Source organism: Tympanuchus pallidicinctus, unplaced genomic scaffold (assembly GCF_026119805.1).
Source record: "Tympanuchus pallidicinctus isolate F22 unplaced genomic scaffold, pur_lepc_1.0 scaffold7, whole genome shotgun sequence".
Taxonomy (NCBI): domain Eukaryota; kingdom Metazoa; phylum Chordata; class Aves; order Galliformes; family Phasianidae; genus Tympanuchus; species Tympanuchus pallidicinctus.
The window spans coordinates 21,654,289-21,669,145 of NW_026294791.1; the positions used below are offsets into that span (position 1 = coordinate 21,654,289).

Consider the following 14,857-nt stretch of genomic DNA (forward strand, 5'->3'; position numbering starts at 1 on the left):
TATTTAAGAAATAAAAAATAATTCTAGGGTAGTTTTATAAGTTTTGCTTCCCAAATGTTGATTTCTTGCCCTCGAGTACCTTGGAAATACATCCACCTTTCACTTGTAGTGGATTACTACTAAATGGTATTTCTAAATACAGTTTAGGTCCTGTAAAGAACTCCAAGACCTCAATACACAACCAGGAATCTGGACCAACTAACAATATGGATAAATCCTCCTCAGTTCTGAGCTCTGCAATGGTCATGCAGAAGTACAGCACCACCAGAAACAATCACCAGAAAACTAGGTAAAAACTACATTGAGTGATTCACAGAGATGCAACTAAAATAAAGCTTATATTTCACATACTATGATATATGCTGGAAAATTATAATACAAACAAATTTTCCAGATAGTTGTCTACATCTAGGGACTCTAATAATGTTTTTGGTACATTTTAAGATTGAAATTAGGTAATTATAACACATTCCAATTTATGGAAATCAAGGAAAACCTCATGGCTGTAGAATTATCTCAGTGCTGTTTTCCAACTGTTCTTACTCTCTCTCTCACCGGTACCTGAATGCAGCAACTGATGGAGGAAAGTGTAAACATTTTTCTTCTCTGAAATTTTAGTACCAACATTCTAATATGGGTCCATAAGCAACAACCCAGAAACAAATATGATGTCTCTTACATTGTGTCAGTCTCAATCTTGTATTCCCATAACTTAATAAAGACTGAAGTGCAGCCCTGCTGGAGAGAAAATTGCAATGTTATCGTAAATATTATTTAACCAGCTTCAAAATGGAAAGCAAATCTTTTGAGTTTTTCTTAAGTTACATCTATTTTAGACCAGTCTTCCACAGTAGTTATCATTATAGAGTATTTCTCTTGTAAAACAAAGCCTGACATGGCAAGGTCAATAAGAATTGTCACAGAAGAGACATCTCATATTTCTTATAAGCTCTAACAGATTCTATTCTGATGACAAAGTTGGGGGGAGAAGCACACAAAAAACTCCACCAGGTAGTTTTTAAACAAGAAGAATTTTCTGATCACAGGAAGTTATATCTTTTTTCCCATGTTTTCTCTTGAACTTTCTTCACCAAACTGTGATTTTGAAGTCTAACAGTTCTGAAGGTGCAATAAGGAAAACATGCTTGCTCATGTAGCTTAAATCTTATCTGGTAGGTGACAAAGAAACTAAGATCATGGCTGTTACACAATGGTACTGTGCTTTGAACAGCTGTATTCCACATAACATGGGAACAATATTAACGCCGCTTCCAAACTCACAGTGCTGAAGCACATCAGGAAAGTCCATCAGCAAAATAATTCTCAGAACATGATTGTTTTTCTAGTAAGAAAAAGATTTTCCCCCCAGACCCTCTTCTTTGAAGGAAATTTAATCTTTTTTATACAAACCACCACATCCTGGGGAATATACCATAGGACCAATTAATCATGAATATAAAACAATACAAAACCCACATGTTTTCCAACACCATTTCTGAGAAATCCAGCTATATCTTGCTAGACTGGAGACAGCTACTTTGAGAGAAAAGCAAAACAGTTCAGTGCCAATATCTCACAGACTACTTAACAAAATTCAGAGTTAATGGATTTACCCATATGTGAACAAAAACCCAAATATTTATATTACAAAATTTAATAACCCTGTTCCACAATGTTAACAAGCACAAGGCAGGCAGTGGACTCAGTAAGCCAGTCTTACATCCTGTCATGACAAACATGAAGAGCAATTGAAAGAAGACAGCTGTGACAGTAACAACATGAAACAAAAAGCTATTAGACTGGCAAAGTAAGAGCAGCACTGCTTGACACTGAAAGCTTCCCTGAGGACTGATATAAACAGAGTTAGAAAACAGAGCGGTCTGAACACGTATCATTGTGAATGAAGCTGTGTGTCAGGAGCGGACACACAGTAGAAAGAGAAGAAATCATAAAAAGATTTGAGAAAGGGACTGAGGGAAACAATGTGGAAAAGAGTTTGCTTATTGGGTATGCTGTGCACTTTAAGGTTTTTCTCTGCAGACAGATTCAAAGCCGTTTCCTGTTCAAATCCTGCTGTGACCTGGGAAATGAGTTTCTGAGCAAACAGTAAGAAACAAAGAGTTGACAAGGCACAGGTAAAATGGGGAGTCAAAACTGAATAGTTACTATACAACAAACTGAGTTGCATATAAAGAAGGCTGCAGTCCTATTATCTGCTTTGACTCTGACAAAACTCTAGAACTAGATTCACTGCTGTTGGTTTTGTGGAGATGGTCAAGATTTGATTCCATGTAAGAGAATAATGAAGATGGCAGGCCACTCATCTGTACCAGTGGTTACCTTCATCTACTTCTGTAGTTGAAGAAATGAGGTTAACTGTCCAGAATTCTCTCCCATTGCTCCCCACAAACAGGTTGTGTTCAAACCCTCAATTTTCTTTCCCATTTCCCCATTCCTGTCCTTCTCCACATCCTTGGAATAACAGACACCAGTCTTGCTTATTCTACAGAAAAGTTTGGGTCTAACCCCAAAATGAATTATTTTTATTTTAGCCTCCTGTCCAGATAAAATTGTCCATATTTCATCTATCATTAATCAGAAATATTGTGTAGAACTAAGCAACTCATAGTTCCTTCCTACTTTTAGGATTCTATGACTCTAAATTCAACAACTCCAATCTTTAATGAACTCTGTCTAATTATGTGATCATCTTCTGACCTTTTTACTCTTTGTTTCTTAATAAGTTTAAAAACTTGTTTGTACCAGTAGGAACTAGGCTTACTAAGGCTGTGTACAAAGAAAAAATAAGAAAGTAAACATCACAACAGCACATAAATTGTTTATGGTTTGTCATGATTGGGTACAGTTGAAGCACACTTAAGTCTGACTTACCCTGCTCCTCACAGAATAATGGAATAGAATGAAACCAGACACTGGTATCTAATAACTTCCTTCTAATGCCCAGGTTATTCTATACAATAACAAGAGATGCATTGTACAATGAATCTAACATTTATTTGGGCAACAGTGCCTTCAAAATAAAAATTACAATAAGATTTAATTCACAAGGAAGGGCAGGAGAAAAAAAAAGAGGTAAAACAAGAGAGATTACGCAAACTCAGAAGGATCAAATCAAGGACTTGGATTAAGGAAGGAACCCAAGAAGGATACATATTCCCAAACAGCCTGAAAGCACGCTAGTTGAAAGGAGATTTGATGTTATCAACAAGCATTTTTAGGCTATTAAAAATATTTTGCATAACATTTTAATTTTAGCAGAATAACCATGACTTCAGAACTTTTTTCCTTTCACTAAACATTTCTCTTAATGCTATGGCTTCAAAGCACAGCAGGTTGTGCTTCATTTATTAAAGAGAAGACTTCTGAATAATTTTTTTTTTTTTTTTTTTTTTCCAAATTCTATTTTTTAATGCCATGGAAACAATAGTGCAAAAAACACGAGACACTGCTCAGGTCAGCTTTACTAGATAATTACTAGAGTGGGGCTGGGGCACTGTTTTGTTTTAGTGAATCTACTACAAGCAGAATTAGATATCATACTTCTGGAATTGAAACAGATAAAAAAGATTTTTACCAGAAGATGAATATTAAACTCACTAAAAATAAGGGAAGTTTACAAATTATGTAAAAATGTAATAAGAACCTTGTCTATTCAAGAACTGTGATACCGTTATTTCTCTTACACTAGAATTAGTTTAAGACAAATAACCTTCAAACGATAAATTTCTCATAAATCCAGTGAATATTCATCTCAACTTAAAGAGCTATTAAAGAACTAACCATGAATACTTTCCCAGGAAAATGAGACTATTTTGCCTCTCCTTCCATTACTGCTCTCCCCCAGCTCCCACCACTTAACCTCACATTATTGACGTGACAACATTGTGCACTCTTATCCTGACAGGCTGCATTGTGCATTTGGAACATACATTCAAGTCATTACTTTGAGATCTCAAGAAGTTTATTACTGCCACAGGCACAGCAGGAAAGATGCTAACATTTGAAACAAATACAAGAATTATTAAGGAAGACGAATAAAGTACGTAATTAAACGTATGGAATCTTCCCAACAGAGTTCAGAAACTTCTACAAACGTAATCCAAATCCTCTCTAAAAGCAAATGCTTCTCCTAACCCCACAGTGAAACAGTTAGTGCTAGGTCTATGATCCAGTTTACCATCTCTGACAGTAGATAGTAGCTCTACACAAGCTAACAAGTAGCAGCTAATCACATTACATGAGGAAAGATGATAAATGAGTAATTACTTCAACCAGCAGGAAGAAATGGGGAAGCCATAATCTAAACTGCACCTCATAAGATCTTTATCCAGTGACCCTAAAGGAAAATACCTGCCACATTCATTAGGTGGAAGACAAACCTCCAATATTCAATTGTAAGTAATGCAATGGGTAACAGATAATAAGACCAATAATTATACAGTATCCACGGATAGAGTACAAGAACAAGTCATTGTACAAATCATACATGCTAGAAAATTATTTTTATGTTGAAATAATTGCAAAGCTGAAGTAGCCAAGTGGAGTTTAAGACAAATACAACAGTTACTCCAAGAGAGTTTAAACCTGTTAACATCCTCAAGAACAACTCCATTAGTTTTCAGAGAAGATAATTTTTCCGCTGATTTTTAATAATTACATATAAAATTACCTAACAGTCATTTAACAATTCAGAATAAGTTCTGATTTTTGCTCCTGTTGCATTCTACTAAGTGTCTGATTTTAAGTTTAATTAGCATTTAAACACCATGTTTTATTGATTAAAATGGCTGAACTGAACACATAAATACATAATAAAACATTTAACAGGATGTGTTACAGCTCTCACAGAGGAAGTTCATTAAAACTGCATTAATTTCATTTTATAATTGTATAACATATTAGAAGCTCACAGCAGCCATTACGGCAAACACTGGATTTTTTAATAGGACTGTATTTGTACAATCTAGATTTCACTATCATATATTTTTAAAAAGAACCATCATTTTGAAATATAATTGAGAACATATGCAAGGAGGGATTATAATTATTATTTTTTTTTTTTTAAAGGGTAAAACTATAGAATATCTTTCCCTTCCTACCTCCCTTAGTATATACTGCTTCCAGCAGTAAAGCAGCAAAAGAAATTAAGAAATAAACTGAGCCAAATTGATGCATTCACCCAACTAGTCTTTTCTCCCTCTGGCCAGTTTAAAAATGTGAAAGAAATTGATTGATCTGTAACCACACATTCACTATATCTTCAAACACAACAATATGCCCTTTTAGAAAATGGCAGAAAAAGCTACACTTTAAAAAGTAAAGGTGTCATCTAAATATAAAGTTCAAAAGTTCAGCTACTAAATGCTTTTTTAAAAGTTACTCAACATCTGTTATTCAACTGCTGTGTTTGATATATCATATTTTTTGAGAATTGCCAATACCTCCTCTTGTTGCCTTCTTACTCAGGGTTGGATTTAAACGTGGGCTTTAAAGTCTGGTAGAAAGACAATCAAATCTATCCTTGACTTCTATGTCTGACTGCAACTCCACAATTCCATTTGAAAATCCAGTGTTATTTACACCGACTCAAAACGGAGTTGCAAATATATAAAAACTGAACTTTGGAAATCTTCAAATCTATTCTCAACTTTTTCCATCAGAACAGAAAACATGGCTACATATTTTATGCTGTTGACATGACTATCTCCAGAGAGACACACTCATCTGCACTGCCAAACAAACCCTTAAATGATGCCTAGGAAGGGCTATCGATGTTTATTATGCTAACACCATTGGTTTTAATTTTTTATTTTTTTTTGCTACACTAGATAATGGAACCAGTTTAAGCATTATACGTTAAAAATTTAGAAGGGTTAAAATTATTTGAAAAACAATATTTTAAAGAAATATGTATTAGCTTTATCATACATTTATATTTTATCATAGAAACATCATACTTTTCTTCACATATTTTCTAACAAAATAATTCCGTCCTTAATGTTCCATCTTGCCTGCTGGAGACCCCTCTTATGCTTTTAATGTATAGCTTTGACAGTTGATTACTTTAGATTCACTTTATTCTCACATTCATGTCTAAAGTATTCTCTTGCAACGATGCAATGCTGTATAGATGACTTCAGACTACAGGATTAAGTAGGGAGACTATAACAATATACTTTTCCTGACTTCACAAAGGATACATTTCAAACTAAATCCAAAACAAAGTTGATTCAATATACGTACTTTATATTAACACTCATTCTAAAACAGACAAATGTATAAAGCTACACTAGTTGATGGAGAATATGCCCTGAAAACAAAGACAACTGAAAGCACTCCTGCTTAGAAGAACAGTCAAAATGGTATTCATGAAAGACTAGATGTCTCTCATTTAGCCTCTATGAAGTTTTCTTGCACTATTTTTTTTTTTTGAGTACTGATTCAGAAATGAGAAATAACTTACTGAATAAAAGAGCTTTGACATTTAGATGGCTATCTGCATATGAATTAGGAAGTTAATTACATTCTCATGAGCTGCATATAATGAAATTTGCAAAGAACATTTTATGTTCAGCTAGAGAAGTGAATTTGTCTGATTATATTAAGTTTTTTTAAAAATTGGTCATTTGCATAAACTTGCAAATCATTGAAAAGTTATATTTAATTTCTATGCTAATTTACTTTTTTTCAAATTAATAGTTCATTGGAGATATTACAACTTAAGTAACAGCAACTGTCAGGTTCGATAATGCAGAGTAGAAGTAAAATTAAGTAACAAGACAGCCACCACTATCCTCTCCACTTTGCTCTGATAGGTTGTTGCTACTTTATTATGTCCAGATATACAATATTAAGATCCAAGCTAACTATGTATGCTCAGGTCATTATTCTCAAAAGATGATTAACTTCAAAAAATATATCCCAAAAAACAATTGTCAAGAAAAAAAATCTGTTGGACTTCTCATCGTTCCAAGTCCTCCAAATGTAATAAATTAAATAATAGAAGGATGCTGTAGATTCTTCCTATTTACTCGCATCATTTTCATTCTATACTCTGGAGCTCTGTGGGAACAATACAACTTGAGGCTCATACAACTTCACTCCTTCCAAAGGTGGTCATTATAAGCACATTAAAGAAATACCACATAAATCTCTATGTAAGATTGTAATACAGGGTCAATCCTTTTAAGGACAGACAAATTGAACACCTCAGTTCACTAAAAGCACAAAAATTCCTCCTACAGTAAATCTACTACTGTAGAATAGCCTATAGATTTCAGTTTTTAGTTTCAATACTTTTCTCAAAAAACAAACAAACAAACCATGTAAGAACTGCAAGAATATAGAAGCATACATAAATGACTTCACACATGGATAACTGGCAAAGAAAATGCTTTTATGAAGCTTTGTTGCACCTTCTATTATATAAGCAATGCAACTTTCAAAAACTTGCCCCAGAAGGACTGAGCCTCTTATAATTTAACGGTGATAAAAGATGCTGGAGCCCATAAAGCATCTACAGCCAAAGCTCTTTTAATCTAATGGAGATGTCTCCGGTGATGCTATGATAATTTCAGTAAGAGTCTCTTTAATCCATTTGAAAAGCATTACTGTGAACTTTGCTTTGCAGGAGACAGCAGGAAGAACTTGACTAACTGTTCTTAAAGGGTTTGATATCCAAAACCTACCAAGCATTTTCTTCTTTCAAAGCCAACATGACTAAAACATTTCAGAGTGGCTTTGGGCTTTCTTTAACTGTAGATTGATTTATTTAAGTCACAAAACATAGAAATAAGTAATTAGTATATCCCTATCTACACAGTAAAGGTAACGCTACTACTAACACTGCAACTTGATTACAATACAGTATTAAAGTCATTGCATAGTTAAGCACTCAAGAGTATTAGTATTATGAAAAGTGAATTAATAAGGGATGCTGAACTTTTGACCTCCATGTGGGGCCAAAGAAAGAAGTCAGTTCATCACTGATGATGAACTGGGGATGTTTCAGGTTTTTTTGAGTTGCAACCACAGCTTTGAAGTGGACTGTAAAGTAAGCTTTAAAAAGAAACTTTTCCTTCTAAAATAGATAAAATTCTCAATTTCTCCTCTAAAACAATCGCTCTCCAAAATCCAAAAGCACAGCAAACCACTTTGAAGACTAACAATTTAATACAACATAAAGGTGAATGAATGAATAATGGAACGTGTACACAACTCTGATCTAATAAGCACTGTATCTTCAAAGGTTCAGGTACAACATAAGTTAATAAGAAAGTTACTTTGATGAGTTGGATTACAGAAAACTCTCCACAAAAATGCTCATTTCAAACAGGACAACTCTTAGCAGTTCTAAATAGTTACAATCATCAGCTACTATTTGCAACTGAAAATGCCTAGAACTAAGTGTGAAAGTGTTTCACAAAAAAAAAAAAAACAAAAAAAAAAACCAAACAAAAAAAAAAAAAAAAAACCACAAAGATCACTAGACAGTCAAGGTGTTTGCTGTTTTATTTGTTATTACTCTGTGTACAGTAATATGGTAACAGCAAGATATGGCTTCATGTTGTTTTCTTCATTAAAAAAATGCTTTTATCTCTATTTTATTTTTAATTGTTAGTTAGTTGTTACACTTGTTTGGACAAGGACAATGCCTCAACAACATAAGATTTTAACCTAGATTAACCCAACCTACCACCACTGTAGAAGACCTTCGCACTTCTCCAGCAAGATTTGGATTGCAAAATAAACAACAAAAATAAAATAAATGGGCAAAAATATGCAGGCTTTTCAGTAGAGGTAGAATTCCACTTCCTTCGTATTCTGTACTGCTGGTTAACATTACCTGCATTTCCTCTTTCCCACCTTCACCCACTCACCAAGAGACTTTCATTCTTCTCTTGCCCCCATGTATCATCCTTAACAAATTAATTAGAATATAATTCTAAAAAAAAGTAATAGTAATTCATCTTCTTGCCACTTTATTCTCCCTGTACTCTCCAGTTTTGATGCACTTATGATTTATAAATAAAAAATAAGGTAATCTGCCTGGTATTCATTTAAAATGGCATAGCATGGTATTCCATAACTCATCCTATTACATTCAAACATTTAAAAAAAAAATTCCAAACCAGAGCCAGAAGGCTTTTATTTCTTTCCCACAAAAGCTTTGTGGATGTGATTCTCTCCCTCTCTCTTCAACACATACACTGCATTTGGATCTTGTAAGTTTTCCTATTATATATATATATTTTTTTTTAAGTCAGGGATGTTTACTTTTCTACTCATACAGCTGCTTGCATCACAAATATGGAATACAGTTACACTTGCCTTAATAATTTAGTATTCACCATAATCTACCGATGACTCAAAACTTATCTAGAATTCACATGAATGTCACAGCTACTTCCACTAGTTCCAATGTAATCCAGCATATTTAAAATCCAATTGGTACCATGACCTGAAGTATATAGCTAATTATCTGAGGAATCAGAGCTCCTTCTCCCAGCACTTCTATTCCAAATCAATGCAGTAAAACTTTACAAAATGAAAAAACAAATAACTCCACATATCCTAACCATAAAACAAAAGAGCAATTTCTTTTTTTCTCATTTTTCTTTTTTATCTGTGCTCAATTCATTCATGTGATGAAATCGGAGGAAAAAGAAAAGACTGATGTGAACTTACGATACGTGCCATTCCTGAAGGCATTCAAGGCCAGGTTGGATGGGATCCTGAGCAGCCTGATCCAGTGGGTGGCAACGTAGCCTCGGGTAGGGGGCTGGAGCTACATCCTTAAGGTTCTCTCCAACCTAAGCCATTATATGATTCTAGATCAGAAAACAGGTTTGTCTTCCTCCTACATCCTCAGAGATCAAAATATCATAAAAATACAAATCTCCATCTCATACTTATTTAAAAAAATAACTATTAATACCAAGCCTAAATCCCTTTCAACAGTAAAGATTCTCCAAATTCAGCACAATTTTATTTGAAACCACCAAAGACTGGAGTTAAGTCTGCATACGTACCATCAGTCATTGAACAGAGCTGCTTGCTGCATCAATTATTGCAGAAGTAGTTGTATGCTCAAGCAGATATTATTACTCTTAACAGGCTGCTCTGTTCATAGAAACCATGTAAAGAGAGCTGCAGCATGAACAATTGATTACTGTCTAGTTTTAAAACTATTTCTAAGTTTAATAAATATTAACCCAAGTCAAACATCTGGGGTTGGTCCCGTCTCATACTCATCCTGGCTCTGGGACATAATGACTTACACAGGTTACACATTACACATGCAGATCTCAGAAGAGTTCTTTATACCATAATGAAGTACTTCAACTGCCACCAAATTTGTTTGAAACAATGTAAATCTAACCCTAACGGGTTGATTTATGTTGCTGGTTTTTTTTTTTTTTTTTTTTTTTTTTTTTTTTTTTTTTTAAACTCTAGACTGTCCAGATTACAGTGAAATTTTTCTCACATACTTAGTTTTAAAGATCCAGTTTGAGGAAAAGATAATGTAGTGGTTTGTTTATGGTTTTTATTTTATAAATGCATGACTTCATGTACCAGCAAAATTCATCATAGGGCAAGATCTTCAACTACTATCTTGCTTTTTAAGTGTTTATTTGCTTTAAGATAATATTCATGCCATGTATGACTAAGATTCCAGAACCATGCACTGACAAATGGATTATTTACTTCAAGCACCAGACAGTTTCATTCCAGTGGAAAGAATACACTCAATGCAAGAACGATCATGTAAAGTGAAATAGATTGTTATACTTGATAGTTATATATTTTAGAAGACTTGTTTGCTCTTAAGTTCTATAGATTTAGCTCCAAATTCTATAATTGTCTCTAAACAATAAGCAACATACTTTTACAATCACATTTGCTGTGTTATTTTAGCACTGTGTTTAAGCACTACAGTACCAAAGTAGCTGATAAGCCCTATTTAACGACAGCTACACTATGTTCAAGTATATTTTTCTTACAACAACGTGTATGCTGTATTATAAATACTAAGTTTATAATGCTCGATTACACAGGAAGTTTGTCATAGCACATAAATATGCACAGTAAATTGTGATGTTAATTGTTCGTTTATACAAATACTAGTCAACAGCACTGAAGAGTACATAGAGGCATCTTGCAACATAATTTCAAGATGCATCTTGAAGAATAGCACAAGCACAGGAACAAAACTAAATACATCTTTTCCAAAAACAACAAAAACTCTAGCTGTCTTCAAATCCAGCAACTTCCCAGCAGATGCTCTGAACTCAGAAGGATTTAATGAGTTTCGAACCAGAGAACAGTGAACTAAAAACACATTAGTACTGAGGAGAGTGCCAGGCCAGTGATTGAGTTCTAGTAGTTAAGAGGAGATTTACATTATATTTTAAGAAGCATAAAACAAATTGATTACCACATTTGAATACAGAGAACACTCCAAGTTCCTACTTCAATGATGTAGCAAAGTAATTAAAAATTTTCATTAACATTTATAAAACTACATATGCCACAAGAAAACAGCTTCAAAAATATTATATTTTCTTACCTGCATCCATGAAGCAGTGATGCTGCGCTGTTCTGAGTGCTGCTGTCTATACGATATGACAACACTGAGTGACCAAAGGAAATTCCACATGCTGCTGACACAAAATCCACTGAGGGGCAAATAGAGAAAAAAAAAAAAAAGAAAAAAAAAAGCCTTCTAGCACCTGTCATGAATCTTCTTTGATACTCCTAAATTGAGAGTTCTGACTTTTTATTTCCATATATTTTCACCCAATTCCATTGATGCTTAACATTACTAACAAGTCTCTTGTACTTGAATTGCCCTTTTTTGTTCTGATAATAACCTCCCATACTCACGCCTAACAACAAGGGAAAAGGCCACACCTGCTTTCTACTTGGAAATACAGAGCACCACAGGTGGGGGCATTTTACTTCAACTCACTGTTATTGATTGGAACATGCAAAACGGCTGATCTCACATGCTGCCTCCAGGATCTCAGAGCAAGCCTCATCCCCATTTCACTTTAATTCACTGCACAATAAAGGAAACCAGTGATGACTGCCTCAAATATAAAGAAAAAAACCCACACAAGTAGACCCTTTTCCTCCTGTTCTGAAGTTATCTCATTTTCACCACCACTCCACAGGACTTTCCTTTGAGGAGAGAAAAAGTGGTACGGCAGTTGCAGCGGGAAACCTAGCCATCTTCTTCTGCTCTGTTTCTCACAGGTCCCACCATGCTTAGCGCTGCTGGCAGCAGACTGTGGCCCCTTAGGCACATCCTCTCTCCTTTGCCACAGCAATAGTTGCAGCAGGATTGTCTCCACTCTGACACACAGCAGTTGTGGCAATGGCAATGCTACCCCATGCTCTGGCATAGCTTTGGTTGCAGCAGCACCCCCCTCAGGACTTTTCCCGCCCTTCTATCAGTTCTCTCAGGAGGGAATTGTCCCTTCCATGTGGAAAGCACTCACTGTGATGGCCTGAAGTACAGAATGCTAAATGCCTCCTTGGTGGGTAACTTTTACATGAATTGTCTTTTTTCTCGTGGTCCTTGCTGCTGCAGGTCCAGCTGCAACCAATACACAGCCAATATCTCAGCTGCGCAACCCCCTGCACTCAGCAGCACGTGCCCAGCTCAGCCCACCTTACCACAGCTGTGCCCAGATAGCTGGGACAACACTAACGAGGCCTTCCCACCAAGGTCAAAACCTTGCCTCCTAATTTGCAATACAACTAGGACACAATGGGAATGGAAATAAATGCAATTGCTCAAAGTAGAGAGGCTTAGAGCAGCATTTCAACACAGCTCCTTTCTCTACAGATTCATTCTTAAGATGTATGATAAAAAAATTATCTGTAGTATGGAAACAGACTGATAACTCAGGAAAATGAAAAGGTCACTAATTCTAAACTCATCCTTGGAGCTAAACTATTTTACATACATCCCATGTATTACGAGTAGCCTGTATTCACACTAAATTGTGTTTTATTGTGAGTAATCTCTTGTTCTTGGCTAATATAATTGTGGTTCATCACTAGCAGAATATAAAGTCATAATGCTTTATCACTTCAGTGCCATCACTCTCTTGTAATTCATCCTGACGTGTAATAGGACCGCATGCCACTGTATGATTTGTTTTCTCGTTTGTATTTCAGTAGAGCACAATGAACACTTGTAGTTGAGAACTGGAAGATTTTCAAGGACTTGAGTCAGATATGCTTTCATGAATGAGGCTACACTCTCAGCTATATGAAGTGAGAGCTATTTAAAGCCATCTATCTACTGAGAATCTATATCCTATTTGACAATGACAGAAAAAAAAATCATTATTTGTTTTTTGTTTATATTTTCCACTTTAAATTAGCATTTTTACATTTATACTACTAAGAGTAGACTTCAGAACCATGACAATGATGGACACCATGACTTTCAGAAAGTCAGAAATAACTGAGATGCCTAAAGAAAAATTTTTTTAAAGAATGTTTCTTCTTTTTCCATAAAACATACCTTGCAAGTTCTAACAAACAAGAACAATTTCACTATGCTGTAAAGTACAAATTATCTGAAAATCAGTTATTATCATATTTGATTTGGTTAAGGAAGATTTCTAAATACAATGAGTTCCAGGGTAAAGAAGTGCTCAATTCACATGACTTAAATCAAAATGAGATTGGAGAGTTTTACTGATTTATCAACAATACATTACTAAAAAAGAGCACAGATCAAAACCGTAGACATGAATATAAGGCTCACCTGCACTAAATCATTCAGACCTTAGTATTTTTGTAGCTTAATGTATCAAGTGCAAATAATTTATAATTAACTCCTTATTGTTTATAAACATACATCACTAGAAGTAAAAGCCCTTCGTAAATAAAATATTTAAAAATTCATTTTAAAAATGAATAGCATTAAGAAACTAGCACAGAGCTGTCTTCTTGGCACTTACTTCATACCAACTTTGTTTTTTACTGAGGGTAGAACTACCCCACTCTAAACAGATTCTTAAAAGAAATAAAATTCATTAGTCTTGAACCTATGTCATCTGTGTTGTTAAACAAATCTTTTTCCAGAAACATTATTTCTGTAAAAGGATTTTCCAATCCATTAGACCTAAATGGATTGTATTTATGTGCTGTCCTGCTTGGGAAGAAGCAAAATCACTTCTGACAGGTTCTTCGGTATACCAGGTAAAGTATTTCCCAGGTAGGCAAAAAATCGTATACAAGAACAGAACTCACCTAACTGGGGAAAAGGCTCTTCAGCTATGCAGCACTACTCTGCAAGAAGCAGTCTATATTAAAGAGATGTTCTCCCTTCAGAGGATGGCCCTTTTATGAGCCCAGAATGGCTGCACACTGGGTCTACTCCTGCTAATCACCCGGGAAGCACAGATGCAAACAATCTGCCTGTACTCCCCATGCCAGCCACACCCCTTCATCAGGTGCTCAATCATCAGCTCAAATCCCAAACCAACAGTTCCCCCACAGCTGTATAATATATTAATTATAGAATATTCATGCATGAAAGACAACAATCATTTTTGTGAGGGATATTGATTGATAACTCACCTTAGAACACAGAGTTGAACTGAAAGGTCCATTTTGTTTCTTTAGTCTATTTTGATAGAATAAAAAAAAAAATAAATCACCAACCATTCTTAGGAAGTAATTGTACTAGAGTTACACTTGGGCATATAATACATTAATCACTAGAAGAGAAAGTAGAGGGAAAAATGTTGTAAGCAGCAGCTGAACAATTGATGAAGTTATATTTTGAACCAGATCCTGCAACTGGGGAATT

General features: G+C 34.9%; 1 long non-coding RNA gene across 1 annotated transcript in view; it reads right to left on the bottom strand.

Annotated features, from left to right (window-relative positions):
* LOC128072710 (uncharacterized) overlaps nucleotides 1-14,378 on the bottom strand; it is a 123,126-nt gene extending 108,748 nt beyond the window's left edge. The window contains exons 1-2 of the long non-coding RNA XR_008202412.1: nucleotides 14,296-14,378; nucleotides 11,591-11,699 (exon numbers count right to left, since the gene is read on the bottom strand). This is a non-coding gene — a long non-coding RNA (uncharacterized LOC128072710). The remainder of the gene's footprint in view (nucleotides 1-11,590; nucleotides 11,700-14,295) is intronic.
* Between the last annotated feature and the right edge of the window lie 479 nt (nucleotides 14,379-14,857).